Below are 9074 nucleotides of genomic sequence, written 5' to 3'. Positions count from 1 at the left end.
ACAATAAATTTCCAGGTATATTTTAAGTGGTAGTTATAGAACAGATTTTAAAGTTTCGTATGGGTTATAGGTCCCCAGTTTTTCATTTTTTCTTCTGGCTGCTCCAAGACACTGGAAACCAAAAGAAATATCAATATAATGATTCGGCAGTCATGCTCATTTGTTAAATCCTATTTTCTCTGTTATATTCCTCTTCTCTTTAAATAACACATATACAGAAAAGCAATACATTTCAAAGTACATTGCAACAATTAGTTGTAGAACAGATTTCAGAGTTTGGTACAATTTTGGGGTTTTATTTCTAGCTGCTAGAGTTACTAGAGACTAAAAGAAATATCAATATAATGATTCAGCACTCATACTCATTTGTTAAACTTGACCTTCTCTGTATAATTCCACCATCACCTTTGATCTTTCTCCCACTCTTTAGGGATATTTGGGCTATCCCTATTCTAACTTTTTCATGCTGGAAGGGTCTGTTGATAATATGGACAAACATATTGATGTCCTGGAAAGGCTGGGCCCCCTGCATTTCAGGACTCATCTAGTCCAGGGATCCATCTGGAGGCCGTAGGCTTTGGGAGAGTTACCCCAGTGCATGAAACTTTTCTAGAATCTTAGAATGCCCTAGGCATTCTCTAGGATTGGCAGGAGTGGCCTTGGTCGGGGTTTGGCAAGTTATGATAGGTAGTAATGTCCAACTAAAGCCTGCACAAGAGTGATCTCCAGAGTAGCCTCTTGACTCCGTTTGAACTCTCTCAGCCACTGACACCTTATTTGCCATACTTTTCCACTCTTTGGTCAGGATAGCACAGCCGTTCCCATAGTGCGTTGGCCAGGCTCATCCTTGGGAGTCATCTCCCACACCGCTAGGGAGACCCTGAACCCTGGATGTCATGTCCCACACAGGGGGCTGGGCAATGGTTTCACTTGCAGAATTGGGCTTAGAGAGAGAGAGGCCACATCTGAGCAATAAAAGAGGTCCTCTGTGACTCAGGCATCCCATCCCGATAGGTAGGCTAAGCTTCTCCGCTATATGCATAAGCTTCACAAGAGCAAGCCTCAAGATCAAGGGCTTGGACTCATAACTTATTTAAGGATATTTTTGCTTGCTATAGGTTGACAGTTCCCTTTCCTTTTCTTTATATTACAATTTTTCTTTCCTCCATTGTTATGGATGAGAAGTCAGCAGCTATTCTTTTTCTAAATGTAATTTTATTGTGATATATCATATATCCACATACTATATAATCATCCAGATTGTACGGCAAGTGGTTCATGGAATCATTGTATAGCTGTGCACTTGTCATTACAATAGATTTTTTGACATTTTCATTACTCCAAAAAAATAAAAATAAGAATAAAAGTAAAAAAGAACACCCAAAACATCCCATACCCCCCACTCCCTATTATTTATTTTTATTTTTGTCTTCTTTTTTCTTTCTAACCCATCTGTCCATATACTGGATAAAGGGAGTGTCAGTCACAATGTTTTCACAGTTACAGGTTCTATAAACTGTAATGTATAAGCTCTATTGTTATTCAGTTATCATCAAGAATCAAAGCTATTGGATTACAGTTCAACAGTTCCAAGTACTCACCTCTAGCTACTCCAACATACCCAAAACTGAAAAGGGATATCTGTATATTGCATAACAATAACCTCAACAATGACCTCTTGACTATTTGAAATCTTTCAGCCACTGAAACTTTATTTTGTTTCATTTCTCTCCCCCTCTTTTGGTCAAGAAGCCTTTCAATCCCATGATGGCAGGGCCAGGCTCATCCCCAGGGGTCATGTCCCATGTTGCCAAGGGATTTACACCCCTAGGAGGGCAGTGAGGTCACCTGTGGAGTTGGCTGAGGAGAGGTCACATCCAGTAGCTATTCTTATCATTACACCTGTATAAAACCAGGTGTGTGGGCGGGCCGCGGTGGCTCAGCGGGCAAAGTGCTTGCCTGCCATGCCGGAGGACCTCGGTTCGATTCCCGGCCCCAGCCCATGTAAAAAACAAACAAACAAACAAAATACAAGAAAATGTTTAAAGATGTTTCCCTTTCTTCCTCCCTTCCTTCCTTCCATCCTTCCTTCCTTCTCTCTCTGTCTTTCCTTCCCTTCCTCCCTCTTAAAAAAAAAAAAAAAAAAAAAACCAGGTGTGGGTTTCTTTGTTTTGGATTGTTGAACTCCTTGACACATTGGTTTATATATTTCTTCAAATTTCGTATAATTTTGGCCATTATCTTTTTAAATGCTTTCCTGTATCCCTCACTTGTGGTAGTTAGATTTAGTTGTCAACTTGGCCAGGTGAAAGCACCTAGTTCTGTTGCTGTGGACATGAGCCAATGGTAGGTGAATCTCATCTGTTGCTAATTACATCTGCTGTCGGCTAGGAGGCGTGTCTGCTGCAATGAGTGACGTTTAACTTAATTGGCTTGTGCTTAAATGAGAGAACGCAATGTAGCACAGGCTAAGCAGCTCGGCATTCCTCATCTCAGCACTTGCAGCTCAGCCCAGGCCTTTGGAGAAGTCACCCCAGGGAAAGTTGTTGGAACCCAGGGGCCTGGAGAGAAGACCAGCAGAGACCATCCTGTGCCTTCCACGAAGGAAAAGAGCCTCAGTGGAAAGTTAGCTGCCTTTCCTCTGAAGAACCAACAAAATAAATCCCCTTTTATTAAAAGCCAATCCGTCTCTGGTGTGTTGCATTCCAGCAGCTAGCAAACTAGGACACCCTCTCCCTCACTTTCTCCTTTTGGATCTCCAATTATAAATCTTGAATTACATTCATAATAAAATGCTTTATATAGCCTCGAAGGTCACAAAGGGTCTATTTGTTTCCTCAGTAATTTCTTTCTTTGTGCATTCATTTGAATTTGTATTTCCTTGTCTTCAAAGTTGCCAATCCTTTCTTCTTCTGTTTCCAATCTTCTGTTAAGTCCATACAATGCATGTTTATTCCAAATACTGTGTTTTTAAATCTTAGAATTCCCATTTGATCTTTTTAAAGTTTTTTTTTTGTTTATATTCTTCATCTCTTCTCTCATTATGTTCATGTTTTCCTTTAACCCCTAGAACATAATAGGTGATTTAAAGTTTTTATCTACTATTCCAAACATCTGGGTCGCCTCTGGATCTGCTTCTATTGACTGATTTTTGTCTTAGTTAATGTGCACATTCTCCTGCTTCCTGATGTATGTCTATTAATTGTTTTATACTGAATGTTGTGGATAGTATATTGCTGAAAATATGGATTTTGTTGTCTTCCTCTGAAGAGTATTGAGTTTTGTTTGAGCAGGTAGTTCTTATACTGATGCATCCTGTTAAGGCTTAATTTTTGGTTTTGTGAGGCTGATCTACAGTAGTCCTTACTCTAAAGCTAGAATAGCCTTTCTCCTAAGGTGTGGCTTTCATTTATCTTTTGGGTTTTTCAGTGAGGCCTTTACAGTCTGGCCGGTTTGAACTCCAGCGTTTCCCCAGCATTGTGTGACTTCGAGTAGCTGTTTACTGCCAGGCCTCCCAGAGTCTCATCCAGCTTAGTATTCAGCCAGACTTAAGAGTACTTCTGTGTAGATTTCTGATGCTCCCTCCTCTCTAGTACCCTGCCTCACAAATTCCAAGCACCTGAGCTATCTATAAATCTGGTCTCATTTCTTCCATCCCATGAAACTTCTGCTCTCTGTCTGGGCTCCACTTCGTTGTGTTGCAGTTTGGAAAGTGCCCCCAGGCAGACAGCCAGAGTGAATGTAGAAGTCCCCCTATGAGTTTCCCTTCTTTCAAGGATCAAAGTCCGGTGTTTTTTTGTTGTACAATATTCTAGTTGTTTACGGTAGAAGGGTAATTTAATTCCAGTTACTCAGTAATGGCTAAAACCAAAATTCTTCCTTGAAGTTTTCATTTCAGCATTTAATTTTTTTCTAGAAAGTCTGTATTTGATAAGTGTATCCGTTTAATCCTTATAATTTTTTCTGTATATCCATTCTTGTAATTCCATAATTCATTTCATATATATCTCTACTGTAATATGTATTCATTTCCAACATCTGCATTTTGGAGGGTCTTAATTTACTTTGTTGATTCTCACTCATAGTGACTGGCCTTAGCTGTGTTTGGTAGTCTTTAAGAGTTTATGCTTCATTGTAATCTGTAAGAGTCCTGTGGAATAATTTCTTCTGCTTCAGATAGCTGTGTGTGCACATGTGAGTATGGGTCCGAGGACTCATCAGGATCACTTTGAGAATTTAATTCAGAGAAAGGGTCTCAGATTCAGCTTCTTCTCATTGTCGTTTCAATATAATCACAAACTGTCAATACAGAACTCTAGCTTCAAGGCAATCCTACCTCTCCATGAAGGCTGGAGTCTCCCTGCTTCCTGGTTCCAAGTACTTCTGAACTCGCTTACTCTGGCCCTGTAGCCATGCCTATGTGTTCTGGTTCCCGGATGGAAGCAGCAAGCCCAACTCAAGCTCCAAACCAAAGTCCTCGCCCGTGACTACTTAGGGCTCAGTTTTTAGATTTTATTTATTTTTTACTTTTTACATTTTAATTTTACTATTTATTTATATCTCAATTGTATTTTTATACTCCCTAATTAATTTTGAAAACAATCTTTTCTGATATATAGCCAAGTAAATTTGAAGTTAGTTATCTCAAAATACACAGAAATTACCTATATACTCCTATAAATGAAGCACTGCTAAAAGAATGCTTAACATATTATTTTTAAGGACTTCAACATAATGGAATTCTCTTTTTTCAGCTCTTTAAAGTATTTTTCCCCATCTAAGTCAATACATATTTGATGTTTGTGTCACATGTGTAGCTTATCAAAGTGAACATAAGCTAAAACAGTATACAGTATCCTTTCTAGATAAAATTAAATTTTCAGAGGCAAAGTGGTTCAAACGGAAACAAAAATCTGACTTCCTTATGAAATAAGGTAGAGAAGAATTAAGAGTAATCAAAAACGCTAATGATTAATTCCATAAATCATTCTCTTTCCCGTCCTTTTGTTTTGCTTATTGTTTTTTCAGTTTTATTGAGATATATTCATCCAACACACAAGCCATCCAAAGTATACAATTATTGGCTCACGGTATCATCACATAGTTGTACATGCATCCCCATGATCAATTTTAGAAGATTTTCATGACTCTAGAAATAAGAATAAAAAGTAAAACCCAAATCTTCCTAAACCCCTTCTACTCCCCTATTTTTGACCTGTAGTATTGGTGTAGTAAATTTGTTACTTTTGATAAAGAATATTAAAATATTACTGTTAACTATAGCCCATAGTTTACAGTAGTTCATATTAGTGAAATCATACAGTTATCTGTCCTTGTGTGTCTGGCTTTTTTCAGTCAGCATTATGTTATCACATGCTTCAGGACCTCATTCCTCCTTACTGTTGCATAATAGTACATCGTATGTATACATAACCTTCTATTTATCCATTCATCTCTTGATGGACTCTTGGATTGTTTTCATCTTTTGGCAATTGTAAATAATGCTGCTATGAACATTGGTGTGCAAATATCTGTTCGTGTCCCTGCTTTCAGATCTTCTGGGTATATACCAAATAGCAGAATTGCTGGGTCATAGGGCAACTCAATATTTAGTTTCCTGAGGTACTGTCAAACTGTCTTCCACAGTGGCTGTACCATTTTACATTCCCACCATCAGGGAAAAAGTGTTCCTATTTCTCCACACCCTCTCCAACCTTTGTTATTTGGACATTATTATAAATGTGTGGTGGTATCTCATTATAGTTTTGATTTGTATTTCCCTGATAGCTAATAAAGATAACATCTTTTATATGTGCTTTTTAGCCATTTGCATTTCTTTCCTATCCTTTTAACAAACCAGTGTGCACCATGGATGTGTATAAATTAGAATACTTCCAATCAAAATTGTGAACTCCTATGTCTAGGGGTATGTAATTCAATAAAAGGCCCTGGGGTAAAAAGAGGTAGTATAGATGAATAGAGGACATTTGTCCATCAAATTATACATGTCAACTTACTAAAGAGGAAAATTATTTAAAGTCTCAATGGGCTCAGATATTGACTTGGACCTTAGGGTGATGTTTTAAATTCATTTTTATTAAGATCACAATTAAGCATATTAGAATGCTAGCTGTGATTGAATTAGTTCCTTAAAGTTTAACAATGGAAAGAAATTATTGTTATTGTATTATTTCTAAATGCACACAGAACATTATATTTTGTGGTTCTACTATTTGTTCCACTGTTTTTGTAATTGGGGCAAGATAAGAGGTCCAATTTGCTTAAGAACATTAATGTACTTCATAAACTGTCTGAATCAAAGATTTTAATTAATTCTGCCAAGAACAACATTGATTTCCATCTACAATTATTTTTTTAAGATAAGAAACAGTAAGTCAATTGAAAAAGTTGTGGCCTTGAGCTACAGAACATTGCACTTAAACACACTGATTGAAAAACCTAGAACATCATGGTAGAGATGTTAATCGTTGCCATTCAGCAATGAGTGGGTGCAACTTTACTGTGACTTCTCCAAAATTGCTTTGCAGCTCCTAACACTCTACTGGTACAGAGTCTCAAAGTTGGAGTCATTCCCATAATAGGAATCTTCCATAATATGCTATTTTTGTGGATCATAGCTCCCAAGTAGTTCAATTTTAGCTTTGTAGTTTTTTTTTTTTTTCAACTTTCAAGTCTTATTATTTAAGAATACATTTCGTAAGGGTACAGCTGCCACTGATAATGATTCCTATGATGGATGTGGGTAATGTAAATGGAAAACCTTCTGGAAAGCATTCACCATTCTGGATGCTGTGAAGAGTATTCATGGTTCATGGGAGGTTAAAATATCAAAATTAATAGAAGTTTGGAAGTCATTGATTCCAGCCCTCATGGATGACTTTAAGGGGTTCAAGACTTCAGTGGAAGAAGGAACTGTAGATGTGGTGGAAGCAGCAAGAGAACTAGAATTAGAAGTGGAGCCCGAAAATGTGGTTGAATTTCTGCAATTTCACAATAAAACTTGAACAGATGAGGAGTTGCTTCTTATAGATGCGCAAGAAAGTGGCTTCTTGAGATGGATGTACTCTGATGAAGATGCTTGTTTGCTCCTTGTTCTTCCTCCACACCATCTCCTATAACAACATATACCACTTTCCTTCCAAACCTTTGGATTATCCTCTCAAAACAGCTTTCCTTTCCTGTTTTAGTCGCACTGTAAATATTTTCTATTGGAAATACAATTCCTAATCCGTACAGCAGGACTTTTGCCAATGCTGGGATGAGCTGAGTAGTTGTTACTAAGATATTCACACAGTTTGTCCGGGAGTGGATGAGGGTCAGTGCCTTCAGGGCCAACGTCAGCCAGGAGTCCGTCAGGGCCTCGATCTCTGCCCGCAGCTGCAACCACGCTTCTCTCTTGGCCGGACCGAGCAGACCTCCGACGTTATTCTTGTAGGTGTTATAGATTTCCTTTACTCGTCTGTAACGGAAGGCCAGCTTCCTCATCCAGTCCACGCCGCCCCGCACGCCCGTGGCCAGGCATAAGTTAGCACTGGTTGCTGCAGCAGGAAAGCCATCTGTTCCAAAGTTATATGTGCTTAGGTCTTGCCCATTATCGTCTGAAGAGATGTCATCTATATGAACTTGATCACATTCTTCTAAGTCATTAAAAAATAGATGTGTGTCTGCCAAGTTGAAAATCATTTTTTCCATTCGCAGTCCAAGGGAAACTGAAGTGGGTGGATCCCTCCCATATCTGTTGGCATAGGACCCAGTAAGCAAGGAGTGGAACACAATGATGGTCTCATCCAAGTCCCAGATGAACACCCTCTCAAGATCAGAATCTGGTGGAGGTGAAGGATTATTGTTTCTTCGACCCCGTCCATGTGATTTCCCATCTGAACCACGAAGCAATCGATCAGAATCTGAATCTTTAATGGGTGTTGATGGACTGTGGATTGTACTGTACTCTGCCGCGGGATCTGTAACTGCTTGGCTGGTGATACCAGATGGTGGCTCTTGAAGCTGGTAAGTGGCATTGGTGGATGGTGTTGTCGGGCTGGTGTTGCTGCTTGTCATATAATGTGATGGATACGGTGAGATGTTGTAATACTGTGCATACTGACCCTGGCCAAAACTGGGATAAGATGGATAGTCCTGCTACGAACTGTTAAATCCAGAGGAATTTGTGAGTGAATTATTTCCTGTATATAATCCTGATGATGTTGTAAAACTGCTACCTTGCATCTGGTAGCTGTAGGGTGCCTGTCCAGGTTGAGGGGTACCGAAGCTTGTACCATAGCTTAGAAATCCTGTCTGCCCAGGTGACTGAGACTGTGACAATCCACCTTCAGTCTTGATGCCTGCCCACGATGCACCATAGGAGGAAATTCCGTACGGCTGTCCTGGCTGTGGGTATGTGGCATACGCTGTAGCTTGCTGCATTCCTGTGGTAAACTGTGTTTGCCCATATGCAGCCATAGTTTGTGAGGAAGGGGTAGGGAGAATATGTGGGTATGGTCTGTTGGAAGGATAAATCTGTGGTGGGGAGAACTGGTGCGCTGGTCTTGGACTGAAGCTACTGCTCCCAATTGCTGAACCTGAGAAACTGTCTAAAGACCCGTCTGCTGTTGTTGAAGCTATTTCACTGCTGCTCATTGGCTCTGTTTTAACTTCGGTGCCACTGGGAGTCATGGAATTACTATTTATATGAGTTATCGAGTTTTGGGCCACTGGGGGATTCACTACTACCACTCAGACGGCTATGCGGGCTGGTTAGATCCTGCATTTCCATAGACCTGCAACGTGAGGAAACAGCAACATCTGAACTGGTTTGAGATGTTTGCACAGTGCTTACATCTGCTGCATCCACCAGTTTAAGATGCTCCTGCGAATTCACTGGTTTAGCAAACCTCCATTCCTTACACAGTTTTGCTCCTGGATAAGGAGTCGCGAGTGATTTTAGAAGCTCTCCGCGGAGCCAGGGCGCTTCTAGCAGCGGAACACCTCTGGTGGAGGGTGACCCTGGCCACTGGGAAAGCCGCCGGGCCGCTGCTGCCGGCTCGGGCTGCGGA

General features: G+C 40.0%; 1 pseudogene; it reads right to left on the bottom strand.

Moving 5' to 3' along the window:
* Positions 1–4726: 4726 nt before the first annotated feature.
* LOC143669661 (protein phosphatase EYA1 pseudogene) lies at positions 4727–9054 on the bottom strand (annotated as a pseudogene).
* Positions 9055–9074: the final 20 nt, after the last annotated feature.

Source organism: Tamandua tetradactyla, chromosome 26 (assembly GCF_023851605.1).
Source record: "Tamandua tetradactyla isolate mTamTet1 chromosome 26, mTamTet1.pri, whole genome shotgun sequence".
NCBI lineage: Eukaryota > Metazoa > Chordata > Mammalia > Pilosa > Myrmecophagidae > Tamandua > Tamandua tetradactyla.
The sequence above is the reverse complement of the archived record's forward strand: the minus strand, read 5'-3'. Positions and strand labels throughout refer to the sequence as shown.